At 35.2% G+C, this 13,773-nt stretch overlaps 1 long non-coding RNA gene across 1 annotated transcript in view; it reads right to left on the bottom strand.

The window, feature by feature from the left end:
* LOC122220202 overlaps positions 1 to 13,773 on the bottom strand; it is a 162,709-nt gene that overhangs the window by 15,838 nt on the left and 133,098 nt on the right. Inside the window, exons 4-5 of the long non-coding RNA XR_006202719.1 lie at positions 4,853 to 4,966; positions 3,616 to 3,719 (exon numbers count right to left, since the gene is read on the bottom strand). This is a non-coding gene — a long non-coding RNA (uncharacterized LOC122220202). The remainder of the gene's footprint in view (positions 1 to 3,615; positions 3,720 to 4,852; positions 4,967 to 13,773) is intronic.

Raw genomic sequence — 13,773 nt, 5'->3', positions numbered from 1 at the left:
AGTCATTAAATCAAATAGGAGCTTTTCTTGTACTTTTAAACCTCCGATTTACAGTCAGGCCAATTGTGTAAAAAGGCTGGTAATACAGTGACGCCCAATGCCACTGGGCTTTAGAAAGCTGACAGTTCCTGTAAAATAGTCATTAAACAACCTCTAGAAGAGACTCATCAGCAGATGCCCCCAGGTGAAGGAGAGAGAAAGCTGAGAGAATGAAGGAGAATCTAACATCTTAGCATGACTGAATTAAACAGAGCATATTATGCTGATTTCCAGAGTCAGCCCAGTAATTTAATTTTCAGAGCAGTTCCTTTGATTGTAGCAACCATTTTATGAAACATTAATAAAACTTTGTGTGTGTGTGTGTAACACACATCTCTTTTCCATTTAATTAAGAAAAAGTAGTCAACATATTTAAATTTGCTGACCATTAGTTCCATAAATGCCAAAAAATTTTGTTGTTGTTATTTTTGAAAAAGCAAAGGAGCAGAATAATATAGCTCCCACTGTATTATTCCCTAGTAAGCACAGAATAGGGAAAAAGAAATAAAGTACATAAAGTTATTACATGTTAGTCCATAGGATTTTACATTAAGACTCTGAGCTAAATCACTGCTATAATGTATAATCCAAATGTGATTTTGTAGCTCCTGTATAATGATGTCTACTGTGCATCCAAATTAATTGTTATAGAATACACATTGCCCTGTATACTGTTTATCAAAGATTCTAAGACAAACAGATATTCCTGGATCAAGATACCCAGTGGAAAGTTGTGTCTACTGAATTTTGTTATACATTTTAAGTAACAGCAGATTCACAGATATGAATGTTTTAAAGAAGGAAGGGACCTTAGATAATTAATATGGATGTGCCTCACTTTACAGAATATGTAGATTCCTGAAATGTGCATCATAAAACTATTTTCTTTGCAAGTTAACTTATACTTTCTCATTTATTTCCATCATAAAGCTAAAGATCCATTCTCACTGAAGTAATTTTTGGCTCAAAGACAATGATCACATTTAAGAATGAATCAACCTTTTTAAATCAGTGGCAAATTTTATATTCAAATCTAGTAATTATCCTTTGCCTGAGCTTTTTGCTATAATTCTCTCTTGTCTTTCATGACACAACCCTTATTATTTTAACTTCATTGTTAGATGCCTTGTATTCCCTACTCTACTTTATTTTTTAAAGAAATAACCATATATAAATGATAAATAAATAAGTCAGAATATCCCTTCAAAATAACATACAAATATAAACAAGACTTTTGTTAATAAGTAGTTTAAAAAAAACAGCCTACATTGTCAGTCCCCGCAAGAACATGAGTAATGTCACAGCTAAGGCAGCTCTGGAGGACATTAGGGTCCCAGAGACCTGGGTTTACTGCAGGTGCTGCAGATGACTGAAGACCTCTCCGGGTCACTTAGCCTCTCTGGGACTTGGTTTCCTCATCATTAAAATGAAAAGGCCACACTAAAGGTTTTTTTGTTTTTTTTTCTTCTCCCATCATTATACCTCTGGGATCCTAATAAAAGTGTTCTCTCTATGTAGACCTAGTTAGTACTTTCTATGGTTCTTGACATACTTATTAACAATAATGTCCTTATTAAACTTTTGACAGTCTCACCTCATAGTAAGATGGACACCACAAAAAAGACCATGGCCACATGTTATTATATACAAGAGAGCCATTCCCCAAATTGTGTGTGTTTAATGGTTATTCCTATATTTGTTTTCCGTATTTTTATGTTGATGGGTTTTCCAAGTTCTTCTATTAAACTATAAAATATCTATAATTATTTCTGTTCTGAGTTCACAATTTGGAACTTGATGTTTGTGTCTATATTTGGGATTCAAAACAATACCCAGTTTTCAAGCATAGCATTCAAGTGTTTTTGGAGATCACTATTGTGTATAAAAGTCTGCAAAGGAGTGTCAGAATTTGCTTCATCTCATTATACCAAACATATTAATTAACTCTTTAAGTTCTATATTCTTACACAATGAATAATCTGTTGGTAAATCATAAAGATTCACATTTAAGCCCATAACTAAGGCATTTGCTCATCACCAACTCTAAAATACCCATAAGATTAAGCACCACACATTCAGGGAAGGAAGGAAATAGAAGATAGTTGTTTAACAGACTTTCATCTGGGAAAGATTTTATTAAGAGCCTCTTTCCTATACGCCAAGATATGAATGCTTGAGTATAATTCAATTTTATACAAAAGAAAATTCCACTCAAATCTAAAGATAGAATATTTCTATTTCAAGTTACTTTCCACTGAATTACTGAGAAGAATTGAAAGATAGCAATCCGAAGTCCTAAATGTATGAAATAAGTCTTCAAATGGGAAATAACATTTGCAAATTCTTGGGGCCATGGATGGCAGGGGAGTAAGGCCAACTGTTCAGTGTGTTAAGGTTAATTCCATGGTGTGCAGCAGGAATACAGTCATCTTGTATTGCCACACTGGTGGCAAACCGGGTTGGTGTGTGTGGTCATTTTCCTGGGATTCTCTTAAAAGGGAAGCACGGTGTAGAACCCCAAATGCCAGCCCTAAGTTACACAATCTACTGGGCTACACTTTTTTCAAAAGTTTAATCTCCATTGTTAGTCCTGTGAAGAACAGCCCTGCCCTCTCTATTTTCTTACAGAGCTGCTTTTGATGGAAAACTTTGTGGATGTTTGTGATATTGCTCAGAGCCCATTGGCAGATGAGCATCTCTTGCTGTGGCCTCCATCATTATTTGCCTGTCTTGTCTATTAACGAGCACTATCATCCCATCGTGGGATGACAGCTGCAACACGTACTCAGGCGCAATAAACAGCTAAATGAGGCGCACAGCAATTTCACTTGTCACCAGCGCCCTCGGCACGACTGGCTGCACAGCTTGATGCATAAATTCATGAGGCTGTTGCATATGATGGAGTATGCTTGGCTGAAAGAGGTGATGGATAGCAGGGCAGCTAAAAATGGCCATCACCTTGACTCTGTCAGGACATTTTTTAAAACTACCCCATCAGCTTTCTTGTATTCAATGCACTATCATAGCACTGAAGACTAAGGTACTGATTTGATACTTTTCTTCAATAAAGACTTTTGGAGAGTTTTCTCTAAAAGGAGGTGCCATGTACTGAGGTGGGTACATTTATTCATCATTAGCTCTGATGCTGCTAAATTAAGTTATGTGCAAGAGTAGAAGTTACTACTGCATAAAAAAATCTCAGAAATCAATTTAAGTCTTAAATAATGTGGGGAAACAACATGAGTTTTTGAAAACACTTCCAAATCATATGGTAGAGTGGTGGATTGGCTAGCCTGAGATTTGAAGAATTTGAAAGTATGGCATGAGAATATTCAAACACATAGACTCCAGAGATAGAACTTGTGTACAACTCGTTACAACATTGAATAATATTTCAGGGCACATGATTACAGCAGCATTGGCAATGCATTTCCTAGTTAATATACAAAACACAAGCAAGGATTAATACTTTACAAGAGTACTTCCATCAAGAAGTGCTGGACTGGGGACTTTAAAAATAACCAATAATACAATGCATTCATTTCTCTAAAAATACCCCTGTAACCTCTTACTTACTCAGCTGCCTGAATTTAAGCCAGAACTCCAACCACCATAGGCAAGGCCCTGGGTGTCCCACTGGAATGGGCTATACATCCTCCATCTATGTTAGTGGAAGTCATCTAAGGAAGACAAATATAAAGGCAACAAAATCAATGAGGCAGTTTCCTGCAAAGCTTTATGCATTAATCTCTATCACACAGAGATATATACACACACCAGTATAAGGGAAGGAAGTCACTTGTTCTCTAATAAAAGAGAAAACCTTTGATAATAAGCAATTAATAAAGTTGTCATGATTAGTTATGCAACTATGAATCAACATGTGCAGTAAAAATGACCACTTTCTATAGACAAAAAATATCTATGATTCAATCATAGTGAAAACAGTCATTAATATGGGTGATTATGTGACCCTTATAGCTACTTTGCTTCTCTTCCTTTTGTAATAAAGTAAGAGTTGTCTTCAACTCAGCAAGAGTTACTCTAACAATTTAGACACATATGCACTAGATCAGAGAGTAAATTTATTAGCTATTACCCTTTTTGTTCTTAACTTCCCATATTCAAACCCATGTTTCCCAAATCGCCTAAATTTAGCAAAGTTATTTTGAAAAGAAAGCTGGAGAAAGGTAAAATATATGAGAGATAATGTTCTTACTAATGTGAATCCAAAGTACCATACCAAATGTTAAAAAGAAATTTCCAAATACATAGGAGGAAAATACTTTGGAATTGTTTGAGAGGCAGGGACCTTTTAAGAAGACAATTACATGGCATGGTATCTGGTGATATCCTTAACATATTGCCCTAATTGGCAATCATCTGACTAATCTCAGGACTAGGTGGATTTGATGTAAGTAAGGAGGCATGAGTATTGGCCATTGGTGGGTAGGAGCAGTTGAAGAGGAGAAATTTTGACGAAGTTGGGAAGATTAAGAAAATTCCCTATCAGTAAGACTGCAATTAGAAGTCATTGTGAACTAATAAGGATAAAGATAACAACAGGTATTGTAGGCCTTCTTTATGCCAAGCATTGCAAGACTTGGATAAGGATGAGGTAAATGAGACACTACACTCAGGTTACACAATTTAAAGGCATGCTGAGAAAAGGTCAATCATAAAGATAAATGGTAATTTAATACAATATATTTAACACAGAAATTATTGCAAAATATTCACGATTGTATGAATTTTATCATTGCATAGAAATTACTACAAACTTAGTGGCTTAAACATCCATTTATTTTCTCACAGTTTCTGTGGGTCAGAAGTCGGTGACGGCATGGCTACTGCATGGCTGGGTCTGCTCAGGATCTTACAAGGCTGAAATCAAACTTTAGCTCATGATTCCCTTCCACTCTTGTTCCTGTTAATAGCAGAATAGAGATCTTTGTGGTTGTAGGACTTGTCATTGTTGCCTAGTCAGTTTCATACCTTGTGGCTGTTCCTCAGTCCTTTTCTGTGACTCCTTGCTTCTTCAAATGCAGTGGTGGCAAGGTGAATCCTTCCTACCTTCAGATCTCCCTTATACCTTCTCCCTTCCTCTTTTGCTATCAGCCAGAGAAAGCTCTCTGCTTTTTAAGGGTTTGTGCGATTGGATCAGGCTCACCCAGATAATCTTCCTACCTTAAGATCAACTGTGACCTAACATAGTAACATAACATAACATAAAACATAACATAACATAACATAACATAACATAACATAACAACATAACATAACCATAAGAGTGATAGTACATCACTCATCTTGTTTACAGGTTCTGAGGATTAGCAAAGGAAATTTCTGGGGTGCTATTTTATTTTATTTTTTATTTTTTTGAAAAATTTTTTATGTTTATTTATTTTTGAGAGAGAGAGGGAGCACAAGAAGGTAAGGGGCAGAGAGAGGGGGAGACAGAGAATCCAAAGCAGGCTCCAGGCTCTGAGCTGTCAGCACAGAGCCGGACCCGGGGCTTGAACTCATGAACATGAGATAATGACCTGGGCTGAAGTAGGATGTTCAACCAACTGAGCCACCCCTGTGCCCCTGGGGTGCTATTTTAGATTCTGCCTACTACAAAGATGAACAAAGTCTCAAAATCTTAAATATTATATTTAACCCTGCACCTGCACAACCCTGACTCACTTCCTTACCCAACCCAAACATGTTTCTGATAAAACTTTTCTTTTTACAAAAACAGTCTATGAGTCATAAATTGCCAATTTGATTTTAATATTAAGATATCTTTTGATTGGGGCCACCTCCCCTTTATTTTTATACCCATGCTAAGTGCCTCAATGACCCCATATCAGTTTCAGCCCTTCATGTTCCACCTCCACCTTTTCATTTGCTACAGTCTTGGAAGCAGTTTTCTCTGCAACCTTGTAGTGTGAAGACTGGTGTGACCAGTCCCTATCACTAATGGGGACACTCAGAGAAGAAAAGTAATTTGCTCACATTCATATAGGTATTAAAAAACAGAGCTGGGATCCTAACTCAGAATCATCTGACTCCAGAAACACTGTTGTGAATTCATTCATGGGGCTTACTAGGAGGGATTGATGAGTACAGGCTATGTCAGAGACTCAGAATCATGGATTCAGAAGGATTTTACCCAGCATTCACACCTTATTGATTTAAATTATTAAAAATTTGTAAGCCTCAGGTTGAGATAATAAGATCTACTTTTTATAGGTTTTGGAAGGAGTGAGTGACAAGACTATAAATTCTTTAAGGTCAAAGACATCTTCTTTGATGTTGTATATAACTATCACACAATAATTTTGTGAATAAATTAATATTGAAGGAATGAGTGAGATGAAACAATATAAAAACTCTATGATTGGAGTGCCTGGGTGGCTCAGTTGGTTAAGCATCCAACTCTTGATTTCTACTCAGGTCATGACCTCATGGTTCGTGAAATTGAGCGCTGTGTGGGGCTCTGCACTGATAGTACAGAGCCTGCATGGGATTCTTTCCCTCTCTTTCAGCCACTCCCCTGCTCATGTGTGCTCTCTGTCTCTCTCTCAAAATAAATAAATAAATAAAATAAACAAATAAAAGAAAAAAAACTAAAAATTCTGTCATCTATGAAGTACCATACAAGTATGATATGCCTTCTATAGAAACATTAGATGTTTGTTAGGGAAATATCCAATTTCTAAGATGTTTTATGGAGTTGTCTCTTATGATAAGTTTCCTCAATATAATAATTAGTAGAAACCAAAGGCCTAGATTATAATATTAGACACACAGTGGTCTAAAGGTGGTCTCTGATGCTCCTTCAATTGGTGACACAAAACCGAGCAATGTGGTGACTAGAACTGGCTGTAATAATTGTAAACCACAAAATTCCTCAATGGCAAATTAGTTTTTATTTATCAGAATGTAGATTATGTTGCACAGTGGCTATTGGTTAGGAACCAATCACTGACCACCCAATTAGTTCAATCAAGGAAAGAAAGAGAGGAAGAAAAGATGTCCAGAGGCAGGAAGAGAGGGACAGAGAGGAAGAGGGATGGGGTAAAGGGAGAGAAGAAGGAAAGAAATAAAAATGAAGAGAGAAAGAGTGGGGGAAGAAAGAAAGAAAGAAAGAAAGAAAGAAAGAAAGAAAGAAGAAAGAAAGAAAGGAAGGAAAGAAAGAAAGAGAAAGAAAGGGAAAAAAGAAAGAGGGAGGAAAGGAGGGAAGGAGGGAGGGAGGGATGGAAGGGAGGGAGGAAGGAAGGAAGGAAGATTTTTTTTTTCTTCGATAACCCAGATAATTAGATAGCATATTCTGAAGTTATTAAACCAACTCCATAATTTAGACTTTAAAATCATTTGCATTTATTGAACAAATGTCTCAAGAACATTTTTATGTTGATGAAGTATGTCTTCTTGTTTTGGAAAAAAAATTTAAAAAGGCAATCTAACCTAAATGAACATCAGCCAAAGCAGAGTGAAAAATGTTGGAGAGGAATCAGGAGCTCTGAGCACATTTTATACTTGACTCTCTTGGCTAGGGTAGGGCTCAGCAGTAGTGTGCTCCAGATGATAGATTGGAGCTATACTTGGCTCTTTATGGATTTGGCTGATATCTGGCTGTCCAGAAACCCTTTCTTCCTCTAAATTGCCTTCAAATTCAAGAGAAAATGCAAATACCTATTTTTAGCCCCAAATTAACTCAATGCAATTCGTTTCTAATATCCTTGTTATGCTCTCTTCTGTTTATCTGTTGTATTATCTAGCAATATATATAGCCATATATTTAAAATATGAAACAAATTATATTTACCTCAAACTTTTATTAATTATGTAGTTTAAATCCATGGATATGCAAATAATAGATTCAGGATGCTAAACATAGTAAAGAAGCTGTAACTTATATTTATGTATGCATATATGTTTATAAGCAATATCCTTTTCCATTCTTTAATTTCATTCCCTCTCTTTTTCCTTACATATTGACAATGATGCATTCATTATATGGCATCATTTTTATATAAGAATACCACATAGACTATACATATGTGTTGTTTCTAAGTATGATGGCTTGAGTTAACATTTTTCTATTAATGTCCTGCCTTAACTTGTCTTTCTTTTTTACTTTATTATCTTGTCTTTTGATTAATCTTTTTTTTCCTTATACTACACACACAACAATGAGTGTTTCTATTTTAGAGCAACAGAGCTAGTCTATCAGAACCTAATCCAGATCCCATTTCACAGTGACAAAATGACTAAATAGTCACCTTGGTATGTTCCAGAATGAGAGTGCAAATTTAATAATCCTGATCATAACCTCTTTCCTTAGCTTCAACATTATCATAGATCTGATCATGTCATGCCCTTGCCTAAAACAATTCAATGACTTCACTGTGTCTTTAGGATAAGGATAGGCTATGAACATGGCTTCCAGAGCACATCAGGTCTGGCCCAGCTCCTGCCTCGCTGCCTGCCATCGTCCTGATTGCTCTCTACTCTTTAGCTATGCTTGATTTCTCCCTTTTCCACCCATGTGGACTAAATATTTATATGGGTTAATTCAAAACTCAAAAATAACTTTGTAAATCAGATGCTGACATTATTCCTTTGTACAAGTAAAGACACTTGTAGGCACAGAGAAGCTAAAAAACTTGCCAAGGATATAGAGATAAGAAACCACAGAACTAGAATCTTGACCCACAGATCAGCATTTAAGCACTCCTGGAAATTTCTATAAAGAAAGCCTATTTTGTTGTTGTTTTATTTGGTCTAATTACTTGGCAAAGCATCTTTGGAAAAAGAAGAATAATTAACCACTTTCTATGTAATGTTAATGTATCAGTCTTCCAATTACCTTCTCTAAGAACTTACTTCTTCTCACTTAGACCTAGTTTGATGTGCATTTCTTGTAAATAATTCCTAATAGAGACCAATCTCTCAAATATCATTAATGAATTTGACATCTTTTCAACATGTATATTCTCAAATTATTCATTAGTTTGTATAGTATTTTTGAGACTTGATGATATTGATTACTTTGTACAGAATTTTGAGACATTATGACTATGGTGATCAATGTTTCTGGCAAATGTTCATCTACAGCAAATCCAAATTAAAAGATTTCCTTCTAAAAGGCTATTTGCCCAGAGATAACTCTTTCAAATAGGCAGGAAAATGTCAAGTAAGATTGGTTTGTCACTTTAATATTATAATAGTAAATGACAATTCCTGAGATATGACAGGGAAGATAACTATGGTACTTTTATAATAAAGTATTAATCCCGATTCCTTCCTCCATTGACAATGATATTGAATACTTATTAATGAATTCTTTACTATTCACTGGTAGGGAGCATTTTTAGTGAAAGGTACTTGGACTTTGAAATTTATAAGTCTTGCTCTATCGATTACTAGCTGTGTTCCCCAGGGCAAGTTAAACTTTCTTAACTCCAATTTCCTCATTTATAAAATGGATGATTTTACTTGCCACGTAGGTTTTGTGGATTAAATGAGATAGGAAGTAAAATGTGTAGCACTACATTGGCATATATTAGAGGTTATATACCTAATACTGACTTTAATTTTGATCCTTCTCTAAAATAGATTGTCCAGAATATCTTGACAGTGGTCATTTCTTGTTAAAAAGTTACTCTAATCCTCAGTATTGCTCCCAATTATTCTAATCATACAAAGTAAGAAGTGACATCATGGCATGGAGATTTATGGGTGAAATGAACACTCTGATCACATTATTTTAGAATCTAAATTTCCCTTAAATGATTATAGATCAGATTTGCTCAAAATAAACTTGAGTATTTCTTGTTTGATACAAAATAGAATTAGCCGACTTAACTTTCGGTTTGATAAATATGGCTGAAATAAAAAATATAGAGTCTAATAAAGACAAATATAAACTAGAATGTCAGTGATTAATTGGGATGTTTAAAAATGTATGTACATTAGATAACAGATGGTTAAAATGCTTTGATTTAGGGATAGAATTTTGGTACTTACATGAATATGTGGCACTATTAGACACATACAAAAATATAAAAAGAAAGGACATTTCAGAAAGGAATCTGAGTTTATATGGAAATAAATTATAAATCTGGAAGAAATGTTGTTAAAGATTATTGGAAGATGAGTTTAAAGGTTAATAATCTAGCCAATATATGAGTAACAGTTAAAACTTCAATTCTCCTGGAATCTATCCCAATATCTCATACACTTTAAATGATTAATAAGTAATGCATAACAAACAAATGAAGAAATGAATGAATACATTTACAAAAATGATATTCCCATTCTTGGCATATATTTTATTCCTCTCTCATCCAGGTGACAAGATTTTGTAATTCAAGACTCAACAAAAAAGAAGTATTATTAAGCTATAATTTCTAAACCAGTACATTTTACTATACAAAAGTAACCGCTAAGGTAGGTATACAAAAAGAACCGCTAAGGAAGACTACGGTAGATTCAAATCTTAAACCAGAATCATGTATTAAATAAAACTCTCTTTTAGTTAGTGGCATAACAATGTCCCACTCACTGTGAAAATCTGAGTTAGCATCTATTCTACTTCTTACAATGAGATTTTTTTTTAATCAAGAAAAATTGGTGTTTGAATCTATAATATCAAAGCCACATCTTTACTAATCCTCAGCTACAATCTAGATTCAGACTCATGCAGTATACTCTTAATTCAACCCACTTTCTTATTTCTCCTATTTTTTTTAAAGTTTATTTATTTTTGGGAGAGAGAGAGACAGAGAGAGAGAGAGAGAGAGAGAGAGAGAATGAATGGGGGAGGGGCAGAGAGAGGAAAAGAGAGAGAGAATCCCAACAGGCTCCACAGTGTCAGCATGGAGCCCAATTCGGGGCTGAAACTTACAGACCATGAGATTATGACCTGAGCTGAAGTCAGACGCTTAACAAACAGCCACCCAGGTGCTCTTCCCAGTCAATTTTTACAGGTCTATACCAGTCATTTCATTGCCTTGTTCAGAATTCCTTATTTATTACTTTTTGCTAAATTTGTGTTCTTTGAACAGTTTGTAGGGGTCTTTTGAGAAGCCTCAGGGTCTCCAGGAGTAGGGAGGAAGAGAGATTGACAGTATACTGCAGGCAGGAGCCTAGGTCTCTAACCAGCTTCAAACAGAGAAGCACTACTTTTATCTGTTCCATAGATGAGGCTTCTATTTAGATTTTATTTGATGAAAGCCTGAAAACTGTGAAAACTAGTGGTCTATCTACAGTCTCAACTCCCATTCAAGCTCCAGTCATGGTCCAATAAATGACAGCACACCTGTCCAGATCTGTATTACACCATACTTTTCTGTGTTTGTTTCCCCCACACCAGATCACTCATGGCTTTGGCCATGGGTTGTGTGTGTCATGCTCTTCTGTCCTTGAATCGTCCTCCAGTTTCTTCTTGTTGAATTCCAAGTACCCTTCAGGGCTCCTCCTTCTTATCCTTGAAACATTCCTCTTTCAATTCTTTGGAATCTCAATCGCTCATTTTTGAATCTCTATAACAGCTATAGCATATTTTGCTTGTGTACTTGAATACATGTTTACTCATCTATGAGACTGTAAGCTCTTTGATGTCAAGAACGACAATAAATTCAAGTTTTCATATTACATGCTCATATTTAGCCCATTTTCTAAAACTTAAGTATACTGTTCATTTCTTAGATCAACTTTATTTAATTATTTAAAAAAATCTGTACCATTATAGCTGATGCTGAGCATTTGACACATAATTTTTAAAATGGTATTTAAATGAATATGGCTAGAATTGATCTTACCAGTCAAAACTCAAGTGTGCCAAAACCAGTACTCCTGGTTTTAAAGATGTGGAAACTGAAGGAGTAGGAGATTAAATTATATATATATATATATATATATATATATATATATATATTTTTTTTTTTTTTTTTTTTTTTTTTTTTTTTTTTTTTTTTCCACTTCACACAATGGATCTAGAGAATGAAAATGGTGTACCATTTTCTCCACTTAACCCACTAGGGAATGCTTATTTCACCTAGACTTTTCTTTTTTTAGTTTTCTTCAGAATGTTCCTGATAACCTCTGCTTAAACTTCCTTGAAAAGTTTTCTCCCTTTCCTCACTGTGTGAGCACCTTACATTTTGTGGCGATATAGTCTATATTTGGATAAGCCATACATATTTAGTTCTTTTTAATCTTACCTCACATCAGCCCTTCCAGTCCCTCAATCATTTTTGTAGCTCTCTCTGAATTCACTCTGGTATGATGACATCCTTCTGGTACTGAAGTTTTCATAAATGGACACACTTGTCTGACTCATGATGTGTTATCTCTGCATGTGCTGCCCAAACAGTTTTTATAAACCACTATATCATCCTGTGCAATCTCATACTAATTTTCTGTAACTATCACTCCCAGGTCTCATTCAACATTACCATTTTCCAAGTACAGTAGCTCCATTTCCCTGATTATCTGTGAATTTTTCATCCAAGATGCATTACTTTACATTTTTCAAAGCCTAATCTTATTTTGATATTTCCTACTCAAAGCTGTAACCTCTCTATATTCATAAACATATTTTCAGTTATAGCTGGTGCTCACAAGCCACCCAAATTTTATGAAATTTATAAATTTAAGATTCAGCTATCCTTTGTAATTATTAGTCTTAAATCAAGTTATATTATACAGACTCTTGCCATTTTTCTTTCTCTCTCCCCCAAAAGAAAATTAATACATGTCTTAGGTAGTGTTACCACTTAGTCTTTTGTCAGGTTATTTTACCTTTTGCTTATATGTTTTCATACAGATGACTGACACATTACACATTTCCCAGCCTCTTGGGGTTAGTTTTCTAAGTCACATTTTCAATATAACATATTAAAATACACATCCAGTTACGTATTGTCTCCTATGTTGCACACAAACTATTTTCTTTCCATTGTTTTACTAGAGCTTGAAAGCTGGAATTCAGGAATGTATTATACTTAAGTTACTCTTTCAGATCAAATGAAATAGTTGTCCCCCACACCCCTGTTTATGAATAGAGAGAAATGCTTCTTTTTAGGACTTATACCTTTATTCATCTTAGTTGGACACACGAAGCTTCAAAATTCCTTCCCTACTTCCTTCCAACATGTTCCTACCCATAGATTTTGCTGAGGGAAGGGGGCTCAGGTGATCCCTTAAGCATAAAATGGACTACATGCTGCTGTTTAGACCTGCAGTGAATACCTGACACAAAGGTAACCTATCTGGAGGCCTACCAGGTCGTCTGATGCAAGAATTCTGTCTATACGTGGATATAGTTGTGTAACATAGATTAATATTTTTCTATATCTGCAAAGGTAATAGAAGTATTGTTATTAAAATTTTATTAGTAGAGGAATTGAGAGATAAAGAGTTTAAATGGCTTGTTTAATTTTACACAAACCTATCAGTGGGAGGAATCCACCAGGAATCCAGTATTGGTAACTGCAGGAAAGCTCAGAGTTAACCCAATACTGGATTTCCACTGACTACAGAAAGTCTCTCTCCTACACATGCCTTTTAAAGCCGAAGCTTGGGGCCACCCAGAACTGTAGCTTGCTGGTAGCTGCAGCACTAACTCACATCATGGATTTTTTTTTTTCTTGTTCTCAGAGGATTACCATTACTATCTTGCAAGGTCATTCCTCTATTCAAGAGGATGTTGTCTATATTTTATCTGGAGTTTTTAGA

Source organism: Panthera leo, chromosome B2 (assembly GCF_018350215.1).
Source record: "Panthera leo isolate Ple1 chromosome B2, P.leo_Ple1_pat1.1, whole genome shotgun sequence".
In the NCBI taxonomy this organism is placed as follows: Eukaryota; Metazoa; Chordata; class Mammalia; order Carnivora; family Felidae; genus Panthera; species Panthera leo.
This window is presented reverse-complemented; position numbering and strand designations above follow the sequence as displayed.